At 39.0% G+C, this 16,649-nt stretch overlaps 1 protein-coding gene across 4 annotated transcripts in view; it reads right to left on the reverse strand.

Moving 5' to 3' along the window:
* DGKB (diacylglycerol kinase beta) overlaps nucleotides 1–15,776 on the reverse strand; it is a 788,541-nt gene extending 772,765 nt beyond the window's left edge. For all 4 annotated transcript variants that reach the window (XM_045288861.1, XM_045288860.1, XM_045288859.1 and 1 more), the window contains exon 1: nucleotides 15,459–15,776. The gene's annotated coding sequence lies outside the window, so the exon portion shown is untranslated. The remainder of the gene's footprint in view (nucleotides 1–15,458) is intronic.
* Between the last annotated feature and the right edge of the window lie 873 nt (nucleotides 15,777–16,649).

A 16,649-nucleotide genomic window follows, 5' to 3' on the forward strand; every position in this document is an offset into this window, starting at 1 on the left:
CCCCGCTCTGGCCCTTTGCTTCTCTCAGTCTGTGGCCACTGGACTTCCATCCTGCTTGGGAGTGTTGCAAAGCTCATTAGCTCTGCTGATTAAGTCCTCAGGGGCAACCTACTCCGCCAGAGAGCCTCTTGCCTGAAGACACAGTTCTCTCTCTCTGTGCCCCAAGAAGCCCGGAGTTCAGTTTTATGTCAGTCCTTGGTTTGGCGGTCTCTGCTTCCAGTTTTGCTGCCACTGTTTCTTGCTGTCTTCCACCGTGTCAGGAGGTGTGATATCTGCAGGATTGAGGAGGTAAAGCACAGGGATCTTGGCTTCAAAGGATACACTCCATTCCTGGCTCTTCTCTTTTGCCACACAGACCAACCAAAAACATTTTTCTTCCTGGATTTCTTGGTTTTGAGGTCTCTTCCTGAGATATTGTGGCACTGATTCAGAAAATTGCATTCGACAGACCACAGTATCTCCTATTTTTCAGATACAGTGTCGACTATAATTTTAGTCATTAAGTTTATATTAATTTATCATTCCAGTTTTAACTATGAGAAGAATTCAGACTCATAAATTACAGAATAAGAACAAAGAAGTAAGCACATATCTGAAAAATAATTAGCTGTTAAGAGACTTCCAAAGACAGCTACACTACACAGGGATCCTTGGCGGTCAGGTGGTCCTGCATTGAGCTGCCAATCATGTCGAGTGGCTCAAGCCCACTGAGCAGTCTGCATACTTTAAAATATTGAAGGGTTTGGAAGTACACAGGAGCAGGCCTTCTTTGTCCTATATGGTCACTATGATTAGATGGGAGAAGGCTTTTTGTTTTGGCATGGAGGCTGTGCAAAGTAGATGGAGACTGTGCATCAGATATGATAAAGCTAGAACATAGCTTGAGAAGAGTGGAAAAGAATAAGTAAAATAAAAAGGTATACAGATCACAGGTGAAAGGACAATTTATTGGCGTCCATGTAAATCTTCTCAGTAGTTTTCATAAACATTTAGAAGATCTACATTTCTGCTCTTCTAATTATGCAGTAAACACTGAGGTCAAGGGATAGTCCACATCAACTGTTTCAGAGGTGAGGTTGACGCCTGACTACTTCACAAGTCAAATTCTAGCTTTGTAAAAAGGGCTTCTGAGCCCAGGTGGAGAAGTTGTGGCATCTTATAACAAGACTGGAACAGTTATATTTTCAATAAAGGAGTTTGAACACTCACAGGCCCATTTTGGGTTTCACAACATTTGAATCTCTATCATCCCAACTCACTACCAGTCAGAGGCTGACGACCCATTAGCTCTAAAGGGCAGAGTGAACTCTCTCCTGGGGGTGTCTGGGGCTATAAGTCTTCATGGAAACAGAAAGCCTTGCTTTGTCTCGTAGAGGGTCTGGTGGGCTTGAACAGCTGCCCTCTTGGTTAGCAGTGCAACACATAACCCCCAACACCAGCAGCCATTTTTCAATTGTACAATAACTCCTATTTCTGGCACCTTCTAAAGATAACAAATTGCCATTGCTTACTATTCAGTTCCTAATAAAGGTGAGGTGATGCTTGGGTAAAATTTTGAGTTCATGTAATTTGCACCGTTCAAATATAACTCTGGTTCAAAGGATAGCATGATAATCATAACTTGACCTAAATATTTCATACAACACAAACTATTTCAAATCAAGCCAGTGTGCACTTCTTTATTTCAGGTAGGCAAATAAAACAATAAAATATCCTGAGTTTTTTATGGGCAAGCAGAGTGAAGAGTGGCATATGGCACCATTTTTTGAATCAGCAGGTCAAATATACCCAGAATAATCTAAGATTTGAGACACAAAAATGTGTGCTGGCCAGTGTGCAGTAGAGAACAACAATGTTTCTCTAGGGGATGCTTTTCTACCTCTGGGATGGCTCATTTTAAGCCTAGTAGATGGACAACCTGAGCCAATCTCCACATGAGGGTTCATCCATCCTGTTTGTATGGCAAAAATGCCATACGCCTTATTTACAGTATTAGAAAGTTACTCAACCCATGTAGTGGACCACGAGAACCTCATATTTGCATAGTACTACCTGGTCATTTGGTGGGGGTTACAGAAACCATATGGCTAGAAGGGCCATATTAACTAATCCCTTTCTCCTAAAGCATGTGATCAAGCTTTGCCCAAAATTAAGGTAGACTGAGAGGTGACTGGGATGGATAGGGAGTGGACAGTGTGGGGTAGGATTTAAATAGGTGTGAATGTTAATATCTTAAAAATAACATCTGTATTCAGTATAAATGTTAAATTTAAGTAGAAAAAATGAATGAAAAATGCAGAAGTTAAAGATACCTAAATATTTATTTTTATAAAAAATACAAATGTATATGTAGCAAGGCTTTGTGAGAGTTTGCTGTGAGGAGTGGGAAGGAAAACAAACTATGGACACTGAGAAAAATTACCAGGGCCTGGTAATGCCAGGTTAAGAGGAGCTATTACAAATTTATTATAACACCAGCGTCCATGGCTTTGTGATTTTCGATAACACTTTGATTTCCAGGTGAAAAACACAGTCAGGTTGTTCAATTGAGAACTTTTCCAGACGTAAAATGGAAGCAGATCTGGGGAGGCAAGTTTTTACAGTTGTGTATTAGGTCTTATCTGAATAGGAAGTATTGGGAGTAGGGGTGGAGGAATGAGGACAGTGAAAAAATGTTCATTTGGAGAAATCAAGGTGTATCAAATTACTGAAGGTTTGTGCGAAGGGGAAAGAAAAATATAATTATCGCATTGAATTGAAGGCATTCAATAGTGATCAGTTCCTGGCAGTAACAAGATGCACAACAGAGTCATTGATCTATGGTTAATGTGGATTGGAGCAGGATGACAGTGCAGATGATGTGGTCCAGGAATGTCAATCAAGGACATGAATTAACTTGTCAATGTTGCACATATGTCAACCAATCAAAATGAGGAAAGAAAAATACATGAATATAAAATAAATTTCAAGATTTCTAAATCTGGTGGAGTACTAAAGACTAAATAAATAAATAGCCTTGGTTTGGCAAATGGCTAAATATCTGGCTGCCGATAGAAAGTTGTAGGTTCAAGCCCACCCTGTGACTCTGTGAGACAAAGACCTACTGATCTGCTTCCATGAAGATTGTAGGGGAAAAAACAAACTCTATAGGGTTTTTCTACTCTCACATGGGGCCATTATGGGTCAAAATTTACTCAAAGGCATCTAATAATAATAAATAGAGAAGACAATAGAGGTTATCGAAGGGTAAATAGTGGTATCATCTCAAAGACCAGAAAAAAAGCAAAATAGAATAATGCATCCTGAATAATCTCTATATGCTTTCTGTGCCAGATTCTAAGCAAATAGAGTGTTTACACATACATCAAGGTAAACTGGTATCATTCTAAGTTCCTATCCAAGTGAGTTCCATCCCTCCCACCCCCACTATTTTTGAGATGCTAGCAAGCATCTCAATGGAGTACTAGTGGTGTAGTGGTTAAGCATTGGGCTGTGATCCACATGGTAAGCAGTTAAAAACCACCAGACCTCGGTGGGAGAAAGACTGGACTTCCTACTCCTGTAAACAGTTCTACAACTATAGTCTTGGAAACCCACGGGGTGTCATTGATTCAGCAAAGGTTAGCAGTTCCAAATCACCAACCATTCTGTGGGAGCTATTCTGCTTCCGTAGAGATCTACGGCTTTGTAAACTCTAAGGAGCAGTTTGCAAGGAGTCAGAATCACTCAGCAATAGTTCATCGGTTTGGAGTATACATCTGTAGTCAAGAACCTCTCCTATCTTTTACATGGACAATTCTTTTTTTCTGATTCGTTCAAACTTCACAAAGAAAACAGTCATACCTGAAATCTCTCACAGCGTAACACAGACTCTGACTGAGATTGCTTATTCATCTCCTCCCTTCTCTCCTCTTTCTCAATACAGCGAGTTCCTCATCAAATTTAACTCATACCCAATGGGTCTTGGATCCAATTCAATACCATATTTTGAGTTAACCTTTAGACATTCCTTTTCTATTCTAATCTTAACCACTCTCCCTAATTTCTCATATATATGCTCTCTGAAACCTTTATTATTCCACAAAAATCTGGCTTTAGGTTTTCTTGGACACAATTTTTAAATGAATAACTCTGTGTCCACTTCCCAAGATCCTTCCCATTCCTTAACACTTTCTCATTTGAATTGCATGCTTTCGCTTCAGAGATAAAGCTTTTGCTAAGATTGTCAATGATTTCCCTGGATCCAAATCTAATGGATATGTAATTGTCCCCCAAGCTCAGCAACATCCAGCAGTGATGGCTCCTTTGTCCTTCGTGTAGAGTATTTTTCTCTAGACCTTGGCATGCCATATGTTTCTGTAGTGGTTCCGCTACAAAAACCCATTTACATCCTTTATAATCTAATAGACTTAATCTAGTAGACTCAAAAATACTAGAATTAGGTTATCCCCTAGAATTTTCTTCTCTATTGTGCTAGATTCTTAGCTCAAAGATGTGTATCTGCTCCAAATATTTCAGTTAGCATCAATATCCTGAAAATTTGATCTCTCCTCAGTTTATTGCTCTCACATCTACTCATGAACTCAATAATTCATCAAGAGTTATGCTTGGATGAATGACAAGAGCTCCAGTTTTCACATGAGAATCATGCAATAATGGTCTCTAGACATGTATCTGTAAATACTCATCACTTTTTTAATAGATTGCTACTTTTCCCTCAAGACACAACTCAAGTTCCAAAGGGTCTGTGATTAATTCCTGGGTCTAGTGTTCTCCTCATCTTCTCTAGCAATGTGTGTCAACTTTACTTAGTCCTTGAGAGTATAATTCTATTCATTCTCCTCTAACTATAAGCTCCTCAATATCTTAACTGGGTTCTATTCATTGTTAATTTCTAGCAACTACTAGAGCATCTTAGACTAGTTGCTCAAATTTTTAAATTAACAGGTATTTGCCAATGAGACAGCATTTCCTAACTGTCCAGTGAAGAGATAGTGGTAGACACTCGCAGAGAGGGATTCTGTGGTTAAAGTTGGAGAAGGTTGTACTCAATCACATTCCAGGAGTCCAACACACACCCTTGCATCTAAAAGGCTATAAAGAGCCCTAAAATGGAAAGAAAAATGACTTAACTTTGTATGACATTCAAGATAGGTAGCTCTTTAGAGGCAGAAACTGGATTGATAATTGCTTAGGGACATGACAGGGGAGGATGAAGGGAACTGAGGAGCTAACACTAATGAGCTTCAAAAAATGTCCTTACATTATTGAGGTTGCACAAATCTTCATATGAATAAACAGATTATATGGTATGTGACAAATATGCCAATATATGTGACATATATGTGAATAAGTTTTTTTTAAAGAAAAGTTCCTTTCCCTTTTGCTTTATTAACATTTTTTTCTTTTAATATATTACCATATTGGAGGTCTTTGCTTTAACTTTTCTCTAAATAGCGAGGGCCAAGCAGATGTTAAAGAATTAGGTGTGTCGACTTCTGACAAGATGGTGACTGAGTAACACATACCAGAAAGACTCTGCAGAAATCAGCGCAGGAGAGTTACTAAGAGGGAAATTCCACACCACCAAGTCACAGGAGGAGCACCATAATGATATCTAGGCATGGATCTATGAGGCTTTGAGGGGTTGGGGGCTTTTGGCTCACCACAGTGGAGGCTAGGGTCTAACCTTAGCCCTACCTCTGTCATGGCCAGAGACAGGATCATTTGGAGCCAGCCGAGGAGTTTCATCTCAACACAGCTACAGCATGATGGATTTAAACCCCTCCAGCCCCAAGGTCATGGATCAGGGCTCAGCTATATTGTTACTTTAGTTTTTCTCTCTTCTTTCTTTCCCACCACAGTCTCAGCCACCTCAGGGCAGGGTTAAACCCCTCCAACACCAAGGTCAGGGATGGAGGCTCAGCTATACTGTTACTTTTGTTTCCCTAATGCTTCCTCTCCTCACTACCATGATCCCAATTTTACTTTACAAATCCAGTTAGACCAGAGGATGTACACGGGCACAAATAAGAGCTGGAAACACAGGGAATCCAGGACAGATAAAACCTTTCAGGGCCAATAATGAGAATACCAATACCAGGAGGGGAAGGAGAAGGTGGGGGAGAAATGGGGAACCAACCACAATGATCTACATATTACCCCATCCCTGGGGGACAGACAACAGAAAAGTGGGTGAAGGGAAACATCGGACAGAGTAAGACATGAAAAAATAATAATAATTTATACATTATCGAGGGTTCATGAGGGAGGGAGGGGAAAAAATGAGGAGCCGATACTAGAAAGGGCCTAACTAGAAAGAAAATGTTTTGAGAATGATGATGATAACAATGTACAAATGTACTCGACACTACGGATCTAAGTATGGATTGTGATAAGAGTTGTATGAGCCCCCCAAAAATGATTAAAAAAAATAAATATAGAAGTAAAAAGAAGTAGAAGGTGTGGATAGTTGCCTTTGTCCAGGATGCACTCAGATTGTAGGGAACGGTTGCAAAATCCTTCAACTTTATGGTTTCTTAGTAGAGAGCTAACTCCTCAATAGAGCAGATTCATACTATTCTCAGATACCACATCAAATCTCAGGTTTTACTTATTTATTTATTTGCAATATAACATTATCAAGAATTAAAGTACATTTTAATGACAAAGAATAGCCATATTATTACAATCAGGTTCGATGTATAGTGTTCTTTTCTGTTAAGTTCTCCTATGGAGATAACGTAGTGATCAAGGACCTAGTGCACCACCAAGCAGTTATTCAAGCAGCTTGGACAATAAAGGCATTGCCAACTCCAAAACTAAATTGTCCAAGTGAAGCTTAAGAGCTTCAGATTTCAGAATACGGTGTACAGTAAAGTTTTGAAAGCATACACTAGAAATCATAGACCCCAAACAAAATAATAGTCCTCCACTGAAAGACTTTTATGCTCTGCTTTCTTCAATGTATGTCAGGGTAGGCACCTCTGATTCACCAAATAGAAAGTTCTGATCAATGCCACTGTGACAAACAACATTCTGGAACAATAGAACACCACTTCAAGACAGCTTATGAAGAACAGGACAGCTAAGTGACTCATCAGCTTGGGTGCTCTTTCTCTATACTAGTAATTTGGGACAAGTGTAGGGAAGTTACAAGTTGTTTATGTGCAGCCCAAAATGACAGGCAAGAGAAGTTACTAAGCAACATGAAGCCCTTGCATTTTTCTCCTCTATAAAAGCTTCCTCAAGCTGAAAAGTCCTATAATATGCAGGTAGAAGTAAAAGCAATGTGGGAGTCATGTTTTTTCAGTTTGTTTTTCCTTTTTAATGAATGAAAATGTGTCACCCAGTAATTCTAAAATTCTGATTCACTGTGAGTTCATCAGTCTTGTTCTTACAGGTTCCTTCAGATGTATAATGCTCTTGTACTAGCTGTCCACACGAGAGGCCTATTCCATAGAGACAATCTAGTTGGTGGGGGAATGGATTCTTTAAGAGTCTTAAAACTAGCTCGCTCCCATGTAAATAGCATCTTCTGTTCTCTGTCTCAATTCTTTGATTTTTTAAAATAGGATTCATTACAACAAATCGATTATGTACTCGTTTCTTTGCTTAAGTGTATTTGCTCCTTTTTGCCCTTGTTCACTGAAGTAATTACTAGTTTAGGAACTTGTCTGTTACCATACCCTTCCTTCCCAGAGCCTGGCCCAGTGGCTGCAGAGAGTAGCCCATCAATGACTGAAGGATGAAATAGGACCATAGTGCTCATGGGAATCTCTGCTAAAGTGCTGGGCTTAATACCTAGATCTACTTATACAAATCGTAAGCTCCTCAGAAGTAGCCAAGTGCTCTTATTAGTCTTCAAAATATCCCCAGGAAAAGCAGGACAAGGGAGAATGCCTTAGTCCTGACTACTTTTCATTAAGGAAAAAGCAAAGTGAGCCCTTGGTCAAAAGAAGAACGAACAAAACTTCATTCTCATCATCTCTGCCCTCTGTCTCAACAAAACAAGTCGCTAAATAAACTACAAACTCATCTGCTCTGCTTGATGTTGTGTTTTCAGGTCAAGAATCCTAAAATGTTCTTCTGCAGTGGCTCCATTTCCTCCTCCTTTCAAGTTCACATCATTCATAGGGTTTTAATCTCGGTAGTAACAGGTTTCCCCACGAAGTGTCAGTTAGTTAGTGGTCACCAGAGTAACACAGATTATTATTCTTTTAATATTAAGTGAATGATAACTATGACCATCATTTAAGAATATCAGAGCATTAAGTATGAAAGATTTCCCAAGGCTTTTTGGTAAAGGGAAGAGAAGCTAAATATTGAAGGGTAGATTCTGTATCAGTCATCCTCTGGGATGATTACATATGCCATTAGCATATATATGTTAAGATGATTACATATGCCATTAGCTGTGTTTCCAGCTCTTATCTGCGCTACTCCATTCTGAAAATTAAAAGTAAAATGATAAACAAAGAGGACCATAAAATAGGGTGTTTATTAACTCTTAATGGATTTTATAATCATCACAAAATATTTTTCTAATATAACATAAAATTTATGTTTTCTTACATTTAAATTTTATATAATAAATATTCTTTGCTATTGATCTTCTATTATTAATCTGAGATAATAAATAATAAGTAGCTAACATATTGAAGCATTCTTATTGTTTTGTGGGTCCAAGTCCCATTATGTATCACAGAAGTATGCAATTTTATTAAGTAAACTCACATTTCATTTTTTTATTATTTCTATTAAAATCCTATTTTTTAACTCTATTTTTATTATTCCTATTAACATCAAGAAAACTAAACTTAAATAGAATTTAAGGAACTTGTTTAAGGTCATCCGAGTAGTAAAATTGTCAGCCCAGTAACTTGAATGAGGCTACATTCTTAACTATTAGACTAATGAGCCCAGGAAGGGAATGTTGAAATTAAAATAAGCAACTTTTCGTGTTAGAACTTACATGTGGAGTCCACTGCTCCATAGCCTCAGTCACAACCCATCTCCTCACCTATAATCAAATATAGTATAACCTGATTCTCTAAATAGAAAGGCCCAGCTCTGTCACTGGGGCAATCTCATTTTGAGATTACTCTATTGATAGAACTCCAAAACTCAGTATCACCCTTCTCATCAAATTTGTACCCTGGCTTTTCTTGCTTATCTAATAACTGATTCATGTGGGTTATAAAGAGAATATACTAGAATAATTTGACCTAAGATGATACTTTTTAAATTATTGCAACCAGAAAAGCACACATAATGTCCAGTTCATAATATTACATGCTACATTGAATTAACAGTTTCATCAATAAGAGGAATCAAGATTAGCATATTTACTGAAACTGTTTCTTTGAGAGAGGGGAATAGGAATTGATTTTCTACCATCATCAATTACTTCATTCTTCTCTAGTGGTATTCTAGTATTAAATGTCGGATCACAGACACGACTCACAATTTCAGCTTTGACAGCAACAAAACCCCAAGGGTTGGTTTTTTTTCCTCAAAGGAGACAAGATTTTTGAGAAATAATTTACACTGCGCAATTTCACAACTTCATTCTATTCTCCCATAAAACAATAACAACGGCTAGATTAACCACTTATTCTAATTCCCTCTAAAGAGCAAAGGACACCCAGTAGTAATCTGATGTTGGATATTAGGTGCCATTAAAATTTTAATTCTGTGATCTGGGAATATATTTTGTCCATCATATTGAAAAATATAGTTCTAGATAAGGTCCCTGAATGGTTAAAATAAAAGATCCCTGGTGGTGTGGCACATTATCTGTAAGGCTGTTAATCAAAAGGTGAACAATAGCAATTGCTTTGCAGGGGAAAGAGGAGGCTGTCCTAATAAAGAGTTCTAGTCATGGGAACCCACAGGGGCAATTCTATAGGGTCTCTATGAATCAGAATTAACATGAGGACCGTGAGTTAAGTTTTAGAGTTTGAAGTGGTAAAAATGGTTTACCTTTTGCAATGACAGAAATATTACCAGTCCAAATGCATCCAGCAACACCCTGGAAATATGGCCTGGCAATCTACTTTAATTAGACTCCAGCCACTGAACACACAACGGAGTATAATTCTACTCTGATGCACATGGGCCACCATGAATTATAAATGACTCTATGGCAATAGATTTTGGTAATATTGTAAAAATGTAATACAGCCGAACCATAAAAAACACTGCCATTGGACATTAGATAATTCCTAGCTACCCTTACGATAGAACTGCTTCTGTGAGCTTCCCCAGACAGAGGGTAGTAAGCGTATTTTAAATATTGTTATTCTAAGCATGAGTTCTACTTTTTAAAATGCATTTTCTGGTTCCATCCTTATAACTCGAAATACCATTCTCCCATAAAGTGGTAAAGGCTAAATATTATCGAGTTGAGGCCACTTATGTCTTCACTTGATTGAATTCAGTTAATTAGAACAAGAGTTGATTGGCCTCTAATATTGCAATGAATGTTATACTACGCACTCAAGTGTCAAAGACAGATAGGGCTTGGTCTTTGGCCTCCATGTAGAAAAGAAAAAAGAAAAAAAGATCATTCTAACCCTCTAAGCATCTACGGCATATTCAATAGTAAGAGTGAGTACACATTTCAACAAACCCCAGAGGGCAGTGGTTAGCATCTAGTAGGATCCATGGAGTACATACAGATCCTAGAGTATCAGAGTGAGGGATGGAAATGCTTAACTCCATAGCCATCAGTTTTGACTAATCCTAACCCTCTAGGACTGCTAGAACCATCCCTAGGCTTTCCAAGACTGATTAACCTTTCTCTCACAGAGAAGCTAGTGGGTTCAAACTGCTGATCTTTCAGCTAGCAGCAGAGCAATTTAACCAGTGCACTAGCAAAGCTCCCTAAAGATGGATAAATAGGTGAAAACCAATATAGAATGGAATGAATATAGAAAAATCTGTATGTTGGGAAAAATATTACAGAAAGGTAGGTGTCAGAACAGATGAAGACTATGTGAAACTGCATGCATTATTGAGAGTTGGAAGTCATTTATTAATAGTGACTTATATAGTATGGGTCTACATCCCACTTCTATTCCCACTAGTTTGTAGGTATGGATAAGTCCCTTCACCCCCTGTGCCTCCATTGGAGATGAAAGTAGCATCACTGCTTGATAAGAGTATTGCTAATATTCAATACGCATTTTAAGCAATGTTCTGCATATAGCAACTGACATGTAGTAGGCACTCGGTAAAAGTTTCTGCCAACATCTTAAGCTGTAAGATGAAAAGAGCCAATGGGCAGGAGAACCAATTTGGTGTTTGAGTACCACATTTAATCCTTAAACCCTTAAACTAACTCTATTCCTGAAGCCAATCTACAGGATGACACATGACAGCAGAATGAATCAGGGCCCAAAACATGAGTGGATTCACCAAAATTCATCACTATGCTCACTCACTAGCTCCAGCTTTGCCTCTGGAGTTTATTTATTTATTCCCTGATTTGGAGGTAACAGCTTTCGTGTTCCCTGGAGTTGTAGAGATTGGCATGTTTCCAATAAAAATAATTGAGTTAAGAACATCGTGTTTCAATTTTACAATGCCAATACAGATTTCTTGTTAAAAGGCGAATTCTCCATTTCAAATAGTTGACTCAGATCATACTTTTAAAAAAATCCGCTGTTTAAATATAGCATGCTGAGAAAGACCAACCCCAAAATATTGCTTGGCTCTACGCCCATAACATTTTCATTTTATTCTGTTAGAGTTTTGTCTCCTGTGATAAGTGACAGTAATCATGTTAGCCTCCGTAGCTCTTCAAATTTACCTAAATGAACCATTTAGTTTTCATCTTTACTAGTTAAAGATGGCCTTTAGCCCCCTGGTAAATTCTCAGAAAAGGATTATACAAGAACAAGCTATATTTCTATGAACTATTTTACCTCTTTACTCAACATCTGGCTTTTCCAATCTATTTTCTTTAGAATCATGGTAATATTCTTGTTTTTAAATATATATATAACGGGGATCATCTGATGACAAATCCAATCTACCTTTTATAAGCAGATTTTGCTACTATTAAAGAGATGCTCTGAGTCTGTGCTGTATCAGTGACTTAGCAAAATCTCCATCCAGTTTGTTTGTAGAGTCCATCAGGACACGGTATCCAGACAAATTCTTACGGCAAACTCCCACCATGCAATCCTTTTCATTTGCTTTTCTCTCTCGACTTTTGGAGCTGAGCTCCTTTCTTCCAGTTGAATTCTATCATCTTACTTCCTGAAAAGGTGATGCAGCCTCATTCCCTCTCTCGATGGAACCAAAGCAGAAAACTGCTTTGTAATTTGTGAGTATGCCAAGCGTGGAACGGAGGCCAGTGAGCTTCATCAGGTAGATACTGTCTTGACTGGCATAATTCCTCAAGCACTCCTATCCATTCCATAACAAAACAATAAGATCTCCCTGCCACAGAGTAGCATTCTGATCAAGCAAAGTGATTACAAGTTAGAGTTTGCCACACCGAAGAGATATTTCTAACTCTTCATTTACTAAGATAGTGGCTTATGAAATTTACTTATTACCTCTGGAATTGAATTTCTTGAAATTAGAGAGAAGAGCACCTACCTTCCAGAGGTGTTATGCCGTAAATGAGAAAGTACATTCAAATGGCTTGACCCAGTGCCCACCATTAATACACTGATAATGACTAGAAACTTCATTTAATAAGGAAATCAACCATGCAAAAAGAGTTCTGGGAACTATCAATGAATTGCACATACTTTGTAGCCAGTATGGACAGGTGAATGAGTACATGAGCCCCTTACTGAAGTAAGATTGTATGTTGCTGCCTTATAATTAGGAAAATGTCATAGGTGGAGAAAACAATGGGAAAGAGGCTTCTTCAAAATTGTATCTATAGCTGGCTCTGGGTGGATGCTGCTGAAAGAGAGGTAACTGCTGCTAGTATAAAAATATCGCTACCATATCATGCATATAAAGGAACCCCAGTAATTCAATATTTAAAGAGCTCAGCTACCCAAAGTTAGCAATTCCAACCCACTAGCCACTCAGTTGGAGAAAGCTGTGGCAGGCTGCTTCCAGAAAGACTGCAGCCTTGGAAACTCCCTGAGATAATTCCATCCTAATAGGGTCACTTGAGTCACAATCTACTAGACAGACGGCAGTGGAATTTAGGTTATCACACATATATAACATTGCCATATCTCCTGGGACCATAATATCTCCTGAGGGCAGCCAAGAGAAGCATCCAGGAAAGGAAATCCTTAAAATTTCCTTCCAAGCCTATATCTCTCATCATAGCCATTACTGGTGGAGTAGAATGCAACTGGAGGACAATCAGTCATCTCTTTGTCAGGTTTGTCTTCCTACAACCCTTCCTTCTTTCAATCCTATGGAAGGCAAAGCATGAGTCATAGGATACCTGCTTAGTTTAGCGATTATCTCAGAACATTTTACCAATGGCTTTAACCTTACTATAATTGCTTTATTTCAAAAGTAGCTTTGACCATCATCTTCATAGACATGAGATTTGTCTACTAGCGGGCAACCAAAATATGAAGTAGAGGTATTGCCACCACTCAACCCATCTACCGACATTTATATCTTTCTGGAAGTTTTGACATCTCCGCATCAATACAATTTGGTCTTAAACACCTTTGCTTTAACAACCTATCCTAACTTCAGTCAATGGTCTATTTGAGAGTATCCAGGGACTCCCTGCAAACTCACACCAACCTTAGTATTATAGATGTTTCTTTTTCTTCTCTATTGCTGTTGACATGTTTGAACCCCTCTTACATATGCATTATTACAAATTTATATCTCTTGGAGTACAATTTACTTACTGAGTCACATGTAGAAATTAAACACAAAGAAAGTATGTATGTGCATAATGGGTTGCCTTTAACAACTTAAATCCTCAGCCTTTCTGCCTAGAGAGCCCCGCGATGGTCAAATTATATTCTGGGTTTATTTTATTTGTAGTGTAAAGTTTAAGTGGATTAAAAAAATAATAGTACGATTTAAAATTTAAATAATAGAAAAGTGGTATTTACTCTATTTTAATAATGAAATATTTTAGAATACATTTGCATTTATGATACTTATTTCACACCTTTTAAAAAATTTTTTTATTGTGATTGGGTGAACTATTCAATGTCTTACATTTTGATAGCCCCTTATCCTTTAGCATTAATAGTAGTTTTTGAGTGTCCAGCTTAGATTTCTGAATTCTGCTTTTACTAACCTATTTTTCCTTTTCGTTGTGAATTGAGTGAAGCTTCATAGAACACATCAGCTTTCCATACTCATTATTCTTTCTTTGATGAAAATATAGTCATACGGCAATCTTTGGAGTGATCATGCAAATAAATCTAACATTTTCTTGTAACCTATATTCTGCCTGTTTGAAGGATTTCATGTATTTATTTGTGTATGTGCGTTTGTTTTTTGCTAAAAAGATATGGTCAGTATGAAAAAGAATCTTGTTAGAGACCTTAACATTGTTAGGTTCATTCTGGTTTCCATTATTCTGTCGGGATTCCCATGGACTCATGCCTTACAGTGGACTGGCTCTTCCGTCCTCTTCTTACCTCTTGGTGGAAGAGCTTGGTTTTCTGTCATTTGAGCAACCAGTTGCAGTAGTTGTGTGTGTGTGTGTGTGTGTGTTTTAAGTTTTTAAGCCTTTGCTTTTCCGAGAGTACACACAATGCTGTTTGGTTTCTAAGTATAAAGTCCTCAATGTAAAAATTACTACTTTGAAATCCCAAAGAAGAGACTATTGATCAAGTGGAGCTTATTGCTGTCGTTAAGAATTGAGAGACCCAGCCCTTCCCACCCACTGAAGAGTCTTTCATTGTTGATCATATCCTCAGTGTTGCCTAGGCTGCTGTCTAGCAGGGACCTAGGGAACAGCTTCACATTTTACTTTACCGTGATCTTATGGTAAATCAAAGAATCGCTTTGTTGATTTTGTTTATTCCTTTACTTGGTACTTTTACAAATTAAGAATAAATTCTGAAATGAAACTTGTAACGCTGGGAACATTTTAAAATCTAAGTCAGCCTCTGAATTTTCTTTTGGGGTTAAAAAAACAAAACAAAACAAGAAAACAAGCTGCCATTTCACCGGTAACTTTCAGGCTGGCACGCTTCGAATGACATCTAGAACACATTTGACAGTTTGCTTCACGAAATCACGATGGGCAAGGCGCTTTCTGCATGCCTAACTAACCAGAGGTATCCATGCAGACCAGAGAGTCACCGACCGGATCCTAACTAGGGCACGGGTCAGGAAGATAACCCATTCACATTCCAAGGATAATACACAGATTCACTCCGGAGAGCTGGGCTTTCCTAACTTTCCTCCTCGCCATTCCTTCTCAGCTTCCCTCCCCCCACCCGACACACCAGAAGCCACTCAAATTGCCACCCGTGTGGAGTTTAACTTACTGCAGTGTGATGCAGGCGAAGGCTGGGCACATCTCAGAAGCGAGAGCGACTGCTTTTTCCGGAGAGGCACTGGGAGCAGCCAGCTCAGGATCCCTTCCAATTCACACGCTTTCTGATCAGGGGAGCTGGCTCACAGCTCGGCTTCCCCTGAGGAGTGCAGCTTCAAGAACTCTGCTCACAGAATCTCCTCCTCCCTACTTCCACCCCCTTCCAGAACACACGGCCCATGCTAAATAGTGTCTGAAAGATGGAAATCTACTTCCAGTTCAACAGCACAAGCTGCCCGCAGCCCTCCACTCCTTCATCGTTTGCAACTCAAACACCACGGAGGCTGGAACAAGGGGGTTTCCGGAGACTGAAAGTCATCCTTGGCAACCCCCTTTCCCCCTCTTACTCCTCCTCCTTCACCGCCCCCCACCCCCCACCCCGCACCTCGCCACCGCGGCCACCTCCAGTTTCTCACTCGAGCTAGGTCTCACAAATGATTTTGTTATTCTCAGTAACAGGAAGCATTGGAAGGATACTGAATTTGTCAGAGATTAAATACCTGTTGTCCATGACATCAGTCATCTGTCATCTTTCTTAATCCTTGATTAATATGGGTTGATGTGTGTGTGTGTGTGTGTGTGTGTGTGTGTGTGTGTGTGGTGGTGTGGTGTGAGGGGGAGGCAATCTGCAAAATTGCAAGCAACAGCCCTGCCTATCTCTGGCTGCAGCTACTACAGCTGCTATTGTTACTATTGCTGTGGGGGCTCATGGAAAAATAAGACCAAAAAGAGCGCTCACCGCTCTTTGACTGCTGGTCCAGCAAGGAGACAGAGAAGGAGACATTCGAGTATGGGTGACTTTCCTTGAGACAATAAACTGGAATCATGGTGCTTAATCTCACTCAGGATATGTTTCCTCTCAAACAAGAAACCTGATACCTAGCTGCCCTCCTCTAAAACTTTTGTCCTTGATGGCTTAGAGTTCAGCCACCACCTGCCTAACACCTCCAGCCCTCCTTGCAGCAGCAGCTGCACGCACTATTACTATCTTATAAACTGGTACCCAGGGAAGCAGGTAAACGGAGGATGGAAGAGGATAAAGTAGAAAGGGAAAAGAGGTAAAGAATTTCAATATAAAAAATGAAACAGTATGTATATATAATCTGTGTAATATATATGAACCAGGGCATAACCAAAATGATTT

This window comes from Echinops telfairi, unplaced genomic scaffold, assembly GCF_000313985.2.
Source record: "Echinops telfairi isolate 266 unplaced genomic scaffold, ASM31398v2 ScPeMD7_23;HRSCAF=83, whole genome shotgun sequence".
Taxonomy (NCBI): Eukaryota; Metazoa; Chordata; class Mammalia; order Afrosoricida; family Tenrecidae; genus Echinops; species Echinops telfairi.